Here is a 14,370-nt window from a genome sequence, read left to right as displayed (position 1 = left end):
CAGAATGTGAAGGTTTGTTATATAGGTATATGGGTGCCATGGTGGTTTGCTGCACCAGTTGACCTGTCCTCTAAGTTCCCTCCCCTCACTCCCCACCCTCAACAGCTCCTTATATGTGTTGTTCCACCCTCTGTGTCCATGTGTTCTCAATGTTCAACTCCCACTTATGAGTGAGAACATGCGGTGTTTGGTTTCCTGTTCCTGTGTTAGTTTGCTGAGGATGATGGCTTCCAACTTCATTCATGTCCCTGCAAAGGACATGATCTCTTTCCATTCTATGGCTGCATAGTATTCCATGGTGTTTATGTGCCACATTTTATTTATGCAGTCTATCATTGATGGGCATTTGGGTTGATTGTATGTCCTTGCTATCGTGAATAGCGCTGCAGTAAACATAAGTGTGCACGGGTCTTTGTAGTAGAATGACTTACATTTTTGGGGGTATATACCCAGAATGGGATTGCTGGGTCAAATGGTATTTCTGGTTCTAGATCCTTGAGGAATAGCCATATTGTCTTCCACAATAGTTGAACTAATTTATATTCCTACCAACAGTCTAAAAGCGTTCCTATTTCTCCACAGCCTCACCAGCATCTATTGTTTCCTGACTTTTTAATAATCGCCATTCTGACTGGCATGAGGTGGTATCTCATTGTGATTTTGATTTGCATTTCTCTAATAATCAGTGATGTTGAGTTTTATTTCATATGTTTTTGGCCACATAAATATCTTCTTTTGAGAAGTGTCTGTTCATATCTTTTGCCTGCTTTTTGATGGAGTTGTTTGTTTTTTTCTTATAAATTTAAGTTCCTTGTAGATTCTGGATATTAGACCTTTGTCAGATGGATAGATTGCAAAATTTTTCTCCCATTCTGTAGGATCCCTGTTCACTCTGATGATAGTTTCTTTAGCTGTGCAGAAGCTCTTTAGTTTAATTAAATCCCATTTGTCAATTTTGGCTTTTGTTACAATTGCTTTCGGCATTTTTGTCATGAAGTCTTTGCCCATGCCCATGTCCTGAATGGTATTGCCTAAGTTTTCTTCTAGGGTTTTGATGGTTTTGGGTTTTACATTTAAGTCATTAATCAATCTTGAGTTAATTTTTATGTAAGGTGTAAAGAAGGGGTTCAGTTTCAGTTTTCCGCATATGGCTAGCCAGTTTTCCCAGCATCATTTACTGGGTAGGCGATCCTTTCCCCCATTGCTTGTTTTTGTCAGGTTCATTGAATATCAGATGGTTGTAGATGTGTGGTGTTATTTCTAAGGTCTCTGTTCTGCTCCATTGGTCTATATGCCTGTTTTGATGTCAGTACCATGCTGTTTTGGCTACTATAGCCTTGTAATATAGTTTGAAGTCAGGTAGCATGATGCCTCCAGCTTTGTTCTTTTTGCTAAGGATTGTCTTGGCTATACAGGGTCTTCTTTGCTATTCCTTCTCTCTGTGGGTCATGCCAGCCTTCTTGTCGATTTTAATGAGAGAACCTGTATACCTTAGTTGCCAGTAAAGGATTCACATGCTTATTATGGTTTTTTTTTTTTTATGGGAGCCTCTGATCTGGCCATGTTGGCCCTGCCAAGTGTTGTTACCTCTTAAGTGCTGCCCATTTCTTCCCCTGGCTGGCAATAGCTCCAAAGCCTTTGGGGAATTGTCCCTCTTCTCCCTCTCCAGGTTGCAGAGGTGATGCCAGGTAAAGAGAAGGGAAGGCCTGGACTTCCTCTGGGATGTCAGTGGCCAGGATTATGGTTCCTGCCCAGGCCGGATGGGGTTGAACCACAGGAGGCGATAATGATGCAGAAAATGAAGTGGCGTGGAGAGGGGAGAGGTTGCTGAGGAAGACACCGTGGCAGACCAGACGTGGCCAAGGCCAGCCCACTTCATCCCTGTGGGCAGGTCCACACGCAGCCAAATGCCCACTCTGGTTTGAATGGGGCTGGCATCACCTGCCTCCCAGGGGCCTGACTCTTCACTCTATTTTGTGAGTTATATTTTTTTCCATGCATGCCCAAAAATGTGCCAGGAGTTTAAGCCACAAAGGATACCCTATCGGGTCAAGCTGCTTTCACTTTGCCAAAATGACAAAATCTTAGTGAGAAACTTTTCCTTTGGGGGTCCCTTTGGGGGATAAACACAGTCACTCCCATCAGTATAGTCTCTTCCCATGTGGGAGTGTTGGATTTAGGATTTGAAGCTGGGAGCAGTGGTGCTCTCTGTGAAGGTCTAGCAGTGGGTCACTGCTATGTCTGTTGGGAACATTTGCCTGCCAGTGACGGGTGCTGGCAGAGATTTCACTCGGCCAAGTGTTGATGGAGGCACCCTCTTTGTGCTTGCAGGCCTCCGTCTTATCCATCATTGCTCCCTCCTCTTATTCCTCTTGCTCTTCCTTCTTCTCTCCCCTCTCATCCTCCTTCTACTCTTCCTGGGTCTTCTCTTCCTCTCTTCTTCCTGCTCTTCTTTTCTAATGAGTAGCCCGGGTGGTCAGTCTCCACGTGAGCTCAGAAGTGGTCATGTCTTCCTCAAGTTCTCCCTGATGCTCTCCAGGACGTCTGAGGACTGAAAGATGGGTTATGGTCCTCGTGTATCAACCTCTGCAAAGGGACACCTAACGTGTTGCTAGTGAAGTGGCATGCAGTGATCTCGTGCCAATTTTGGAATTATAATGAAGATTTTACATATTCTCATGCTCTATGTGCTTGAGTTTTACGATTTGAAGTAATTATTTTCAAATCGTAAGTCTGAGTGTGTGTTTCAAACAATTCATTGTCAGTTAAGAAATCTTTTAATATTTCCTATTCTTGTCCAAAAGAGTCATACTTGCCTAAAAAATGTTTAAATATTTTCTTGTTTTAGCCTAGAACTGCCTTTATCTCACAGCTTATGAACATTCTCAAATGCTGCTTCTAGAGACTCAAGTCTAGATCTCAAAGCATCTGTTATCTTTTTTTTGTTTGTTTGTTTCAGAGACAGGGTCTTGCTCTGTAGCTTAGGCAAGGGTGCAGAGGTATAATAATGGCTCCCATACCCAGGAGTTCAAGCAACTCTCCCACTTCAGCCTCCCAAGTAGCTGAAACTACAGGCACACCACCAAGCCTGCCTACGTGTGTGTGTGTGTGTGTGTGTGTGTGTGTGTGTGTAGACAGGTTCCTGTTATCTTGCCCAGGCTGGCCTCAAACCAGGGCCTCAAGTGATCCTCCTGCCTCGGCCTCCCAAAGTGCTAGGATTACAGGCATGAGCCTCAGTGCACAGCCTCTGTTTCTTTTATATGTTTTCATTTTCCCAACACATTTTGAATGTCTCACTGCTCTGAAATGGCCTGTCAAATTAGCTACCTTAGTTTTCAAATACATATACTTGTTTTCAATGTTTGTACATAAGTAACTACCCACTTTAATCAGAACACTATCCAATTGACTGTCTGAGTACAGGAATCTAGTTGGTTTTCTTCCAGTCTTCAACTGCAGAAAGCTTATTTGCTTCCAGGTTTTGTTTCAAACTATTTCTAACTCCAAGTAATCTCGTCCATTTGCTTAGGGTGAGCCCACATTCCCTGCATCCCCCATCTCAGACAACACCATTGGGTCTCCCAAGATGTCCCAAGGAAATCAATAATAATTGATTATTATTAATTCCCTGACACTCTTATCCATGCTTGGAAACAGTCACTGACTACTGAATACAGTGGAGGTTCACATTGTAATTTTGTTTTCTAGTAAATCTGTCTTTACTAGTAATAGTATTTACAGAAGAAAAAGTAGAACTCATTCTATTTTTATCTTGGAATGCATGATACCTCCAGGTAAAGTGGGGTTTTTCGTTCTTTAATGTGTACATTTCAAACTGTTAATTTTGAAAACATTTCAAACTTACACATGCAGGTATAATAAAATGAACTCACATACCTCCTTCAGCTAGATGTATCAATCATGAATATTTTGTCACATTGTCTCATAAAACATGTTTCATGTCTCTCTTTCTCTCTTTACATATATGTGTAGATACATGCATAGGCATTTAATTACATTAGGATTTCATCATTTGAGGGTAATTTACAGATATATTGACCCACCCCTAAATAATTTCCTCATATATCTCCCAATAAAAAGGTTGTTTTCTTATATAACTTAAGTAAAATGACTAAATTCAGGAAGTTGAATGTTGCTATAATACTATTATCTAATTTACAGACTAATTCAAATGTCACCAATTGCCCCAATACACTGGTAAACATATAATACTTTAGGGGTATGTTGAGGTCCTGTCAACTGAGATGAAGAGACGTTAAAACTTGCTTTTGAAAATGAGTCTATATCATTAAAAATTTCTAAATTCCAAGTTCTATGGTGAGAAAGAGACTCAGTCAATAACAGTTAATTTAAGTATTCAAAAGCTATTGGCAGGATGACTTTGGCAACATTTAGACTAAAATTGAAATGATGCAGAGAAAATTAACATGGCCCCTGCACAAGGATGGCACAGAAATTCGTGAATTGTTTAATTTTTTTTTTTTCTGAAAGGAAAAAAGCAATCTGGACTGAACTGAATTCCTCTAAAATTCATATATTGAAACTCCAACCCCCGATGTGACTATATTTCTTGATAGGGCCTGTAAACGGGTTGTTAGGTAAAATGGGGTCATGAGGGTGGAGCCCTAATCCAGGAGTACTGTCGTTCTTATAAGAAAAGGAAGAGATACCAGCGACACACTTGCATAGAGAAAAGGCCATGTGAGGACACAGCAAGAAGGCAGCCATCTGCACCCTGAGAAGAGAGACTCGCGAGAAACGCTCCTGTTGGCACCTTAATCTTGGACTTCTGACCCACAGAACTGTGCGAAAATCCATTTCTGTTGTTTAAGCTGCCAGCCTGTGGTATGTTGTTATGGCAGTCTTAGACTGACACATTGGGTGAAAATAGAGGTAAAAGCAATAGACTCGCCTTCTCAAGAGTTTCTTAAATCATATTTGATGGCTGAAGCAAACCTAACACCATATGGTGCAGTGCTCAATGTAAAATACTTAGGAACTTTTTATTTAAAAAGTAGAAAGTGTCAAGGTGCCTGAATGGAAGTAAACATTCAATACTTCACTCAAAGTGGTACAATTTTTATATGAGGAGGCTATGATAAGTTACATCTATATATATGTATATGTGTGTGTGCATATATATGTACACAAGGACAATACAAGGTGATGTGATTTTTAAATACATGAATAAAGTAGAATGGAATTCTAGAAAATGCTGAGGTAATCTACAGGAAGGAAAGGAAAAGGAAATGAGAAACAGAAAATAAGTAATACAGTGACAGACTTAAACCCTAAGTATCAATTCTAATCTAAATCCATCAATTCAATGACAGAGATCGGCAAAAATAGATAGAAATACACTACCCAACTACATGCCATCTACACATGTTGGTGGCTCACGCCTGTAATCCCAGCACTTTGGGAACCAAGGCAAGCAGATCATTTGAGGTCAGGAGTTCGAGACCAGCCTGGCCAACATGGTGAAACCCCATCTCTACCAAAAATACAAAAATTAGCCAGGCATGGGAGTATGCACCTGTAGTCCCAGCTACTCGGGAGATTGAGGCAGGAGAATCGCACGAATCTGGGAGGCAGAGGTTGCAGTGAGCTGAGATCATGCCACTGCACTCCAGCCTGGGTGGCAGAGTGAGACTCTGTCTCAGAAAAAAAAAAAAAAAAGAAAGAAAGAAAGAAATAACTGCAAGGAAAAACAGACGAACTCGTAATTATAATTGGAGACTTCATCACTTCTCTCTCAGCAACTGATAGAACTATTAAACAGAAAATTGGCAAGGATAAAGAACTGAACAATACCATCAGTCAGCATGATTTGTAGAGCATTCCACCCCAAGATAACAGAATACGCATTCTTTTCAAACATCCATGAATGTTTGCCAAGATAGACCATATCCTAGATGATTTTTAAAAATCAATAAATTTGAAAGAATTGAAATTATACGAAGTATGTTTTCTGGTCATAAGAGAATCATACTAGAAATCAATACAGAAAGACAAAGGAGAATCTTTAAATATGTGAAAAGTAACCAACACACTCCTAAATAATTAAACATCAAAAAGTAAATCTCAGAAGAAATCCGAAAATATATTGAACTGAATGATAATGAAAGCAAAATGTGTCAACATTTGTGAGATGCAGCTAAAGCAGTGTTAAGAGGAAAATTTATGACATATATATATAAATGTCATATATATACTTATATATATATGAAAAGAGGAAAAGTCTGAAATAATTTCTCTAAGTTTCTACCTCATAAAACTAGAAAAAGAAGAGCAAACTAAACACAAAGCAAGCAGAAGGAAAGAAATAATGAAGATAGACTAACTCAATAAAATTGAAAACAGGAAAGGAATAGAAAAAAATCAGTGAAACAAAAAGCAGTTCTTTAAAAAATATCTCAAAATATCTGTAAGTCTCTAGCAAGACTTAAAAAAATAAACAAAAAAAACATAAATCACCACAAAAAAATCACTAATAAAACAGGGAATATCAGTACAGATAAATCCTTCAATCATTAAAATAATATTAAAGAATAATATTAACAAAAGATAGTTAAACCTTATAAATAAATTCAGTAAAGCTGCAGAATACAAAATCAACAAAAATCAATTGTGCTTCTACATGCAAAGAATGAACTATCTGAAAAAGAAATTAGAAAAGCAATTCCATTCACAACAGCAACAAAAAGAATAAAGTAGGAATACACTTAACCAAAGACATGAAAAACTTGACACTGAAAATTATAAAACAATGACGAAGAAAATTAAAGAAGATACAGATAAATGGAAAGACATCCTGTGTTCATGGATTGAAAATTGAAAAAAATTAATATTGTCAAAATGTTCATACTACCCAAAGAGATCTAAGATTCAATGCAATCCCTATTAAAACTCCAATGGCATTTTTTTAATAGATACAGAAGAACAAACCTAAAATGTGTAAGGAACCACAAAAGACTCTAAGGAGGTAAATGTATCTTAAGCAAGTAAGATAAAGCTGGAGGCATTACGCTACCTGACTTCAAAATATATAACACAGCTATCGTAATCAAAACAGCATGGCACTGACATAAAAACAGATACCTAGACCAATGGAACAGAATAGAGAGCCCAGAAACAAATCTATGCATCTGTGGGTCAATTGATATTTAACGAGAGTGCCAAAAACACACAATGGGGAAATAATAGTCTCTTCAATAAATACTGTTGGGAAAACTGGATATCCATATGCAGAAGAATGAAAGTGGACTTTTTCTCATACCATATGCAAAAATCAACTCAAAATAGATTAAAGACTTAAACATAAGTCCTGAAACCATAAAACTACTAAAAGAGAAAATGTAAGGGAAAAGATTCTTGACATTGGTCTGAGCAATTGTTTTGTGGATATGACACCAAAAGCACAGGCAATAAAAGCAAAAATAAGCCAATGGGATTGTGTCAAATGAAAAGCTTCTGCACAACAAAGGAAACAATCCACAGAACAAAAAACAACCTACAGAGTGGGAGAAAATATTTGCAAACCATATATCTAATAAGGGGATAATATTCAAAATATATAAGAAACTCAAACAACCCAATAGCAAATAAATGAACAAGCAAAACAAATAACTCAATTAAACAATGGGATGAGGCACTGAATAGATGTTTCTCAAAAGGCGACATACAAGTGGCCAACAGGTATATGAAAGTGTGCTCAACATCACTAATTTTCAGGGAAATGCACATCAAAATCACAAAAAGATATCACCTTACACCTCACAAAAGATAATGTGTTGGTAAGGATGTGGAAGAAAGGGAACCATTATGCACAGTTTGTAATGTAAATTGGTATAGCCACTACGAAAAACAGTGTGAAGTTCCTTAAAAAATTATAAATAAGGCCAGGCGCGGTGGCTCACACCTGTAATCCCAGCACTTTGGGAGGCCGAGATGGGCAGATCACCTGAGGTCAGGAGCTCAAGACCAGCCTGGCCAACATGGCGAAACCAAGTCTCTACTAAAATTACAAAAAAAAATTATCCAGGCATGGTGGTGAGCACCTGTAATCCCAGCTACTCAGGAGGCTGAGGCAGGAGAATCACTTGAACCCTGGAGGCTGAGGTTGCAGTGAGCTGAGATCGTGCCACTGCACTCCAGCCTGGGTGATTAGAGCGAAACTCCGTCTCAAAAAAAAAAAAAATTATAAATAAGAACTAGCATATGATCCAGCAATTACATTACTAGGTATTTATCCAAAAGAAATGAAATCAGTGTCTCAAAGAGATATTGCACTCCCATGTTTATCACAGCATTATTCTCAATAGCCAAAATATGGAAAAAATCTTAAATCTTATCATTTGTCCACTGATAAATGAATACATAAAGAAAGCATGGGTATATTAATGTACAGTGGAATATTATTCAGCTTTAAAGAGGGAGGAAATCTTGCCATTTGTGACAACGTGCATGAAACCGGAGGGCATTATGCTAAGTAAAATAAGTCAGACACAGAAAAACAAATGCTGCATCATCTCACATGTGCAATCTGAAATATTGGAACTCATGAAAGCACAGAATAAGATGGTGGTTGACAGAGGCTGGAGGGGAAGGCTGGGGAAATGTTGGTCAAAGGGTTCAAAGGTTCAGTTATGCAGGATGAATATATTCTGAAGATCCAGTGTACAGGATGGTGACTACAGTTAACAATACTGTATTGTATACTTGAAATTTACTAAAAGAGTTGATCTTGGCCAGGTGCAGTGGCTCATGCCTGTAATCCCAATACTTTGGGAGGCTGAGGCAGGTGGATCACCTGAAGTCAGGAGTTCAAGACTAGCCTGGAAAACCCATCTCTACTAAAAATACAAAAAATTAGGTGGGTGTGGTGGCAGGTGCCTGTAATCCCAGCTACTCAGGAGGCTGAGGCAGGAGAATTGCTTGAACCCAGGAGGCGGAGGTTGCAGTGAGCTGAGATGGCACCACTGCACTCCAGCCTGGACAACAAGAGCAAAACTCTGTCTCAAAAAAAAAAAAAAGAAAAAAAAGAGTTGATCTTAAGTGTTCTCACCACATGCACTCACACACAAATCATAACTAAGGTGATGAATAAGTTAACTTAAACGTCATCATTTCACAATTATACATAAATCAAAACATGTTGTACACCTTAAAGATATGCAACTTTTACTTGTCAAGTGTACCTCATAAAGCCAGAAAAAACGAAAATGATAGTAAGGGAATACTACAACTTTTAAATCATAAATTTGACAACTTAGAAGTAGAGGAGGAGGAGGAAGAGGAAGAAGAGGAAAGAAAGCCCCTAGAGACTGGAAAGGAAAATATGACTGTTTCCACCACAGATGAAATGATTGTCTATATAGAAGAACTCAAGCAACCTACATAAAAACCTTTCAGAACTAACAAAAGAGCTCAGTAAGATTGCCGGACACAAGATCAACACATAAAAATATACTGCATTTCTATTCTAAAAATGAACAGGTAGAAATATAAACAAATCATTTACAATTGTTCCAAAGAAAATGAAACTTTATGTATAAATCTAGAAACACACATGCAGATTCTGTATGCTGAAAATTACCAAATGCTGATACAAGAAATCAAAGAAGGCCTAAATAGTTGGAAAGACTTAACTATATTCATGGATTATAATAGTCAACTTATTAAAGATGTCAATTCTCCACACATTAATCCGTATGTATGATGTGATCCATATCAAAATTCTAGTCAAATTTTTGTAAACATAGACAAAAATAGATGAAAAAATAATTCTGACAAAATACAAAACCCATTTATGATCATTTAAAACACTCTCAGAAAACTACAAATAAAAGAGAACTCCCTCAACTTGATGAAGAATATCTACAAAAGAGCTACAGCTAATATCATACTTAATGATGAGAAGCTAGATGCTTTCCCCCCAAAGACAAGGAGGTCCCCTCATACCACCCTTCACCAGCATTGTAACAGAAATTCTAACTGATGCAATAAAGCAAGAAAAGGAAATAAAAGCTATACAGATAGGGAAAGAAGAGACAAAACTGTCTTTGTTCACAGACGATATGATTGTCTATGTAGAAAATCCCAAAGAACTGACAAAAATATTCCTGGAACTGCTATAATAAGTGATTATATTAGGATTTCTGAATATAAGATTAATATAGAAAAGTCAATTGCTTTTTTATGTACCAGCAATGAACAATTGAATTTTGAAGTTAAAAATGTAATAATAATTAATTATAAGATGATGCCATTTACAGTAGCACCCACAAAAAAAGGAGGAGGAGTAAGAGGGGAAGTGGGAAGATAAAGGGGAGGGGGAATAGGAGGAGAAGGACGGCAACAACTTAGAAATAAATCTTACAAAATATGTGCAAGATTTATATGAGGAAAACTACAAAACTCTGATTAAACCAAAGAAGATTTGAATAAATGGAAAGATATTCCACACTCATTGATAGGAAGACTCAACATTGCAAAGATGTGATTTCTTCCCAAGTATATCTACAGTCAATGTAATCCCAATCAAAGCTCCAGCAAGTTATTTTGTGAATATCAACACACTGAATCTAAAGTGTATACAGAAAGGCAAAAGACCCAGAACAGCCAACACAATGCTGAAGAACAAAAGTGAAAGAACCAACACCACCTGATATGAAGGTGTACAGTAGAGCTAGAATAATTAAGGTAATGTGGTATTTGTGAAGGAATAGACAAATAGATCAATGGCACAGAATAATGAGCCCACAAATAGACCCACACAAAGCAGGCAACTGATCTCTGACAAAGGAGCGAAGACAATTCAATGGGAAAAGAGCAGATTTTTCAAAAAATGGTGCTAGAACAACTGAATACCTGCTAAACACACACACACACACACACACACACACACACACACACACAGAGTAATCTAGGCCTTACATCTTTTAAAAGAGTAACTGCAAATTGACTGTAGACCTCACTGTAAAATGCAAAATTATGAAACTTCTAGAATATAACAGCAGAAAACTCTAGGTGACCTTGGGTTTGGGTTTGGCAATGAATTGTTAGATACTACATCAAACACATGAAGCATGAGAGAGAAAAAAAATGTTAAGTTTGACTTCATTAAAATTAACCTTTTCTCTGAGAAAGACATTGTTAAGAGAATGAAGAGACAGGCCACAGATTGGGGGAAAGTCTTAGCAAAACACATATCTGATAAAAGAACATATATACAAAATATATACTCAACTCTTAAAACTCAACAATAAGAAAACAAACAACCCACCTAAGAAATGGGCAAAGGATAGGAACAGACACCTCACCAAAGAAGGTATGTAGATGGAAAATAAGCATATGAAAAGATGTTCAACATCATATGTCACTAGAGAATTTCAAAGTAAATCAACAAGATGCCACTACACATCTATTGAAAGGCCAAAACAAAAATCAAAAACAAACCCAAAAAACCCTAAAAATACCAAATGCTGGTGAGGATGTGGAGCAATAGGAACTCTCATTCATTGATGATGGGAATGCAAAATGGTTCAGACACTTTGGAGGAGTTTACGGTTTCATATAAAGTTAAACATAGTATTACTATAAAATCCAGCAATTGCTCTTCTAGATATTTAGCCAAATGAGTTGAAACCTTATGCCCGCAAAAAACCTGCATGCAAATGTTTGTAACAGCTTTCTTCATAATTGCCAAAAACTGGAATAATGTCTTTCAAATGGTAAATGAATAAGCAAACTGTGGAACGTCCGTGCAATGGAATATTATGCAGCAGTAAAAGAAAGGAGGTATCAAGTCTCAGAAAGACGTGGAGGAAACTGAAATGCATATTACTAAGTGAAGAAAGCCAGACCAAAAAAGCTACATACATACAGTATGACTGCAACTATATGACATTCTGGAAAAGGTAAAACTATGGTTGCCGGGGGCTTATGGGGAGAGAGGAATTAATTGAGCACAGATAATTTTTAGGGGAGTGGAAACTGGATACCTTACATTATGTATTTTTAAAACGCACAGAATGTACAACACAGTGAACCCTAATGTAAACTACGGACTTTAGTTAATAATAAAGTGTCAAGGCCAGGTGTGGTGACTCACACTTGGTATCCCAGCTTGTCACTAGGATTCACTTCTGAGAAGCTGAGGTGGGAGGATTATTTGAGGCCAGGAGTTCGAGGCTGCAGTAAGCTAAAATCACACCACTGCACTCCAGGCTGCACTCCAGCCTGGGCAACATAGTGAGACCCCATCTTTAAAAAGTAAATAAATAAATGAAAAGTGTGTAAAAATAAAGTGCGATCATTTTATCTTTACCTTGAAGGGTCTGAATTAGGATTTTATTTTAAACTACCTGCAAAGTAGCAGTCCAGTAGTCATCTGTTATCATAGAAAAGGTCAGCATATTTGAAGCAGCTCTCATACTAGAGTGTGGAATTCATGTGTAATTTGAAATCTTCTGAGAAGTCTGTGTAGAGGTAACTGGTCACCTCTGTATGGTACAAGACTGTCACGGCCACAGTCCATTTTATGAAGCATACCATTATGCCAGTGCTGCTCTATTTAAAAGGACTTTTCTTTGTTCAATTACCCATATCAACTGCATTCTACAGCATTTCTCCACTCCTCTGTTCAACTTATTTTGCCAAGTTTACCTTTGAAGGACACGGTGCATTAATGTCACATGTGATGTCGTGTCTAGAACCTTAGCCACCATCAGTTTTTCATTTTTGCCAAAGCCGTTGCTACATTAATGATTAATTTTTACTGATTTTCTTTAAATTGCTTTTAAAATAAAGAAGTTACTTACTTTTGAGAATATACCTTTAGTGAATACACATCTGGGTGCTATTCAAAATACTTGAAAGCTGGCATTGCACAGGCACCTGAGTGCCCAGAAGCTGGCAGCCCTGGGGTGCAGGAGCCACCCTTCACAGGTGGGTTTGGAGTGGGTTGGGTGGTTGAGGTGGAAGAGGCTTTCTCAGAGCAGCGGCTGCTCACTGACCTGCACAGAAGTCTGTTAAAGTGTTGACCACAGCCATAGTGGCACCCACACGCACAGACTAATGGTCACTCTTAGGTAAATACAGATTTCAATATTGAAACTGATTCTGGTGAATACATGAACCAAGACCTATTTGAATATCTAAACTTTTTGTGTATTATAAAACAATATTCTCACATTGTAAATTTTGTTGAAGTACTCATTTCTTCAAACCTTCAGCAAGGTTTCCTAATTGTCACCTAACAACATACGCTTCAGGAATACATTTAAGCTTATTGCTTTGTTATGTTCTGCATAGGAATGTGGTAGTTTTCGTCTCAGCAGAAGGACAATGTTTTCCAAATGATATATGATTTTTAACCTTTCTCTATTAAGAGAGAAACTTCACAAAAGAGGCCTCCAAATGATCCTTATTAAGTTTAGTAAATTTTTGTAAATTATCCAATGCAGCAACACGTGATCTGAAATGTCACTGAGAAGTGTAGGCGTTAGTTTGAGTTTCCAATGCTTCATTTTTCTTTTGTTTTCTTTGTTATTTTTGTTTTAGGTTCAGGGGGCCTGCGTGCAGGTTAGTTACAAGGGTATATTGTATGATGCTGAGGTTTGGGCGCCTGTTGATCCCATCACCCAGATAGGAAGGTGTTCAGCCCTTCTCCCTGTTGGGGACCCCAGTGTCTATTGTTCCCAGGCTCTTGCTTATAAGTAGGAGCTGAACGCTGGGTGCAGTGAGCATCGCTGCTTCGTTTGTGCATGCCTTGCCACGCCACACACTCATGAGCTAGTTTCTCCAGGCTCTGGTATACTTGGAAAGCTTTGTCCAGTTTGGAGAGCAGGATGTAAATTCATTTTTGGAGTCAGCAATTTTGCCATTTCCTTTTTCCTCCTGGCTTAGCCTTGACGGGATGGGCATTTCAGGCCAGCTCTCCAAGACCTCATTTGGGGTCCTCCAGGATCCGCCTCTGCCATTTCGCCGAGGTCGCCTGCTGTTTTCGCATCATGAGCAGCCCATGGGTAGACGTTATCTACAGTAAACTGCGGTTTGGCTCAGGAAGCTAAAGTGAGAGATGTGAGCACCCATTGCCCCACAAGCGCCCTCAGGGTACCCCCTTTACCGCGACTTGCCTGTAAGGCCTGGGCTTCAGACAGCCTTGAGGAGGCCCTGCCAACATGTACAGTGTCACAGCAGTGTGTGCTGAATGTCCGTTTTAAAAAATTACAAAATAAGCTTTTCTCATACTCTTAGTGAATATTCACGTTCATAACTTATTTGGGATTATTTTTGTTAAAGAGAATCCCCAAAGTTGTATAAGCCGCAGGCCCCACAGAGCCC

At 38.4% G+C, this 14,370-nt stretch overlaps 1 non-coding gene across 1 annotated transcript; it reads left to right on the top strand.

Moving 5' to 3' along the window:
- Window positions 1-4,396: 4,396 nt before the first annotated feature.
- On the top strand, window positions 4,397-4,500 carry LOC114677796 (U6 spliceosomal RNA). Its single transcript, XR_003729243.1, has one exon. It is a non-coding gene; the product is annotated as a U6 spliceosomal RNA (small nuclear RNA).
- Window positions 4,501-14,370: the final 9,870 nt, after the last annotated feature.

The sequence above is a fragment of the Macaca mulatta genome, chromosome 4 (genome assembly GCF_049350105.2).
Source record: "Macaca mulatta isolate MMU2019108-1 chromosome 4, T2T-MMU8v2.0, whole genome shotgun sequence".
NCBI classification, from domain to species: Eukaryota; Metazoa; Chordata; class Mammalia; order Primates; family Cercopithecidae; genus Macaca; species Macaca mulatta.
Note: the sequence above shows the minus strand (reverse complement) of the source record. Positions and strands in the feature narration are given on the sequence as shown.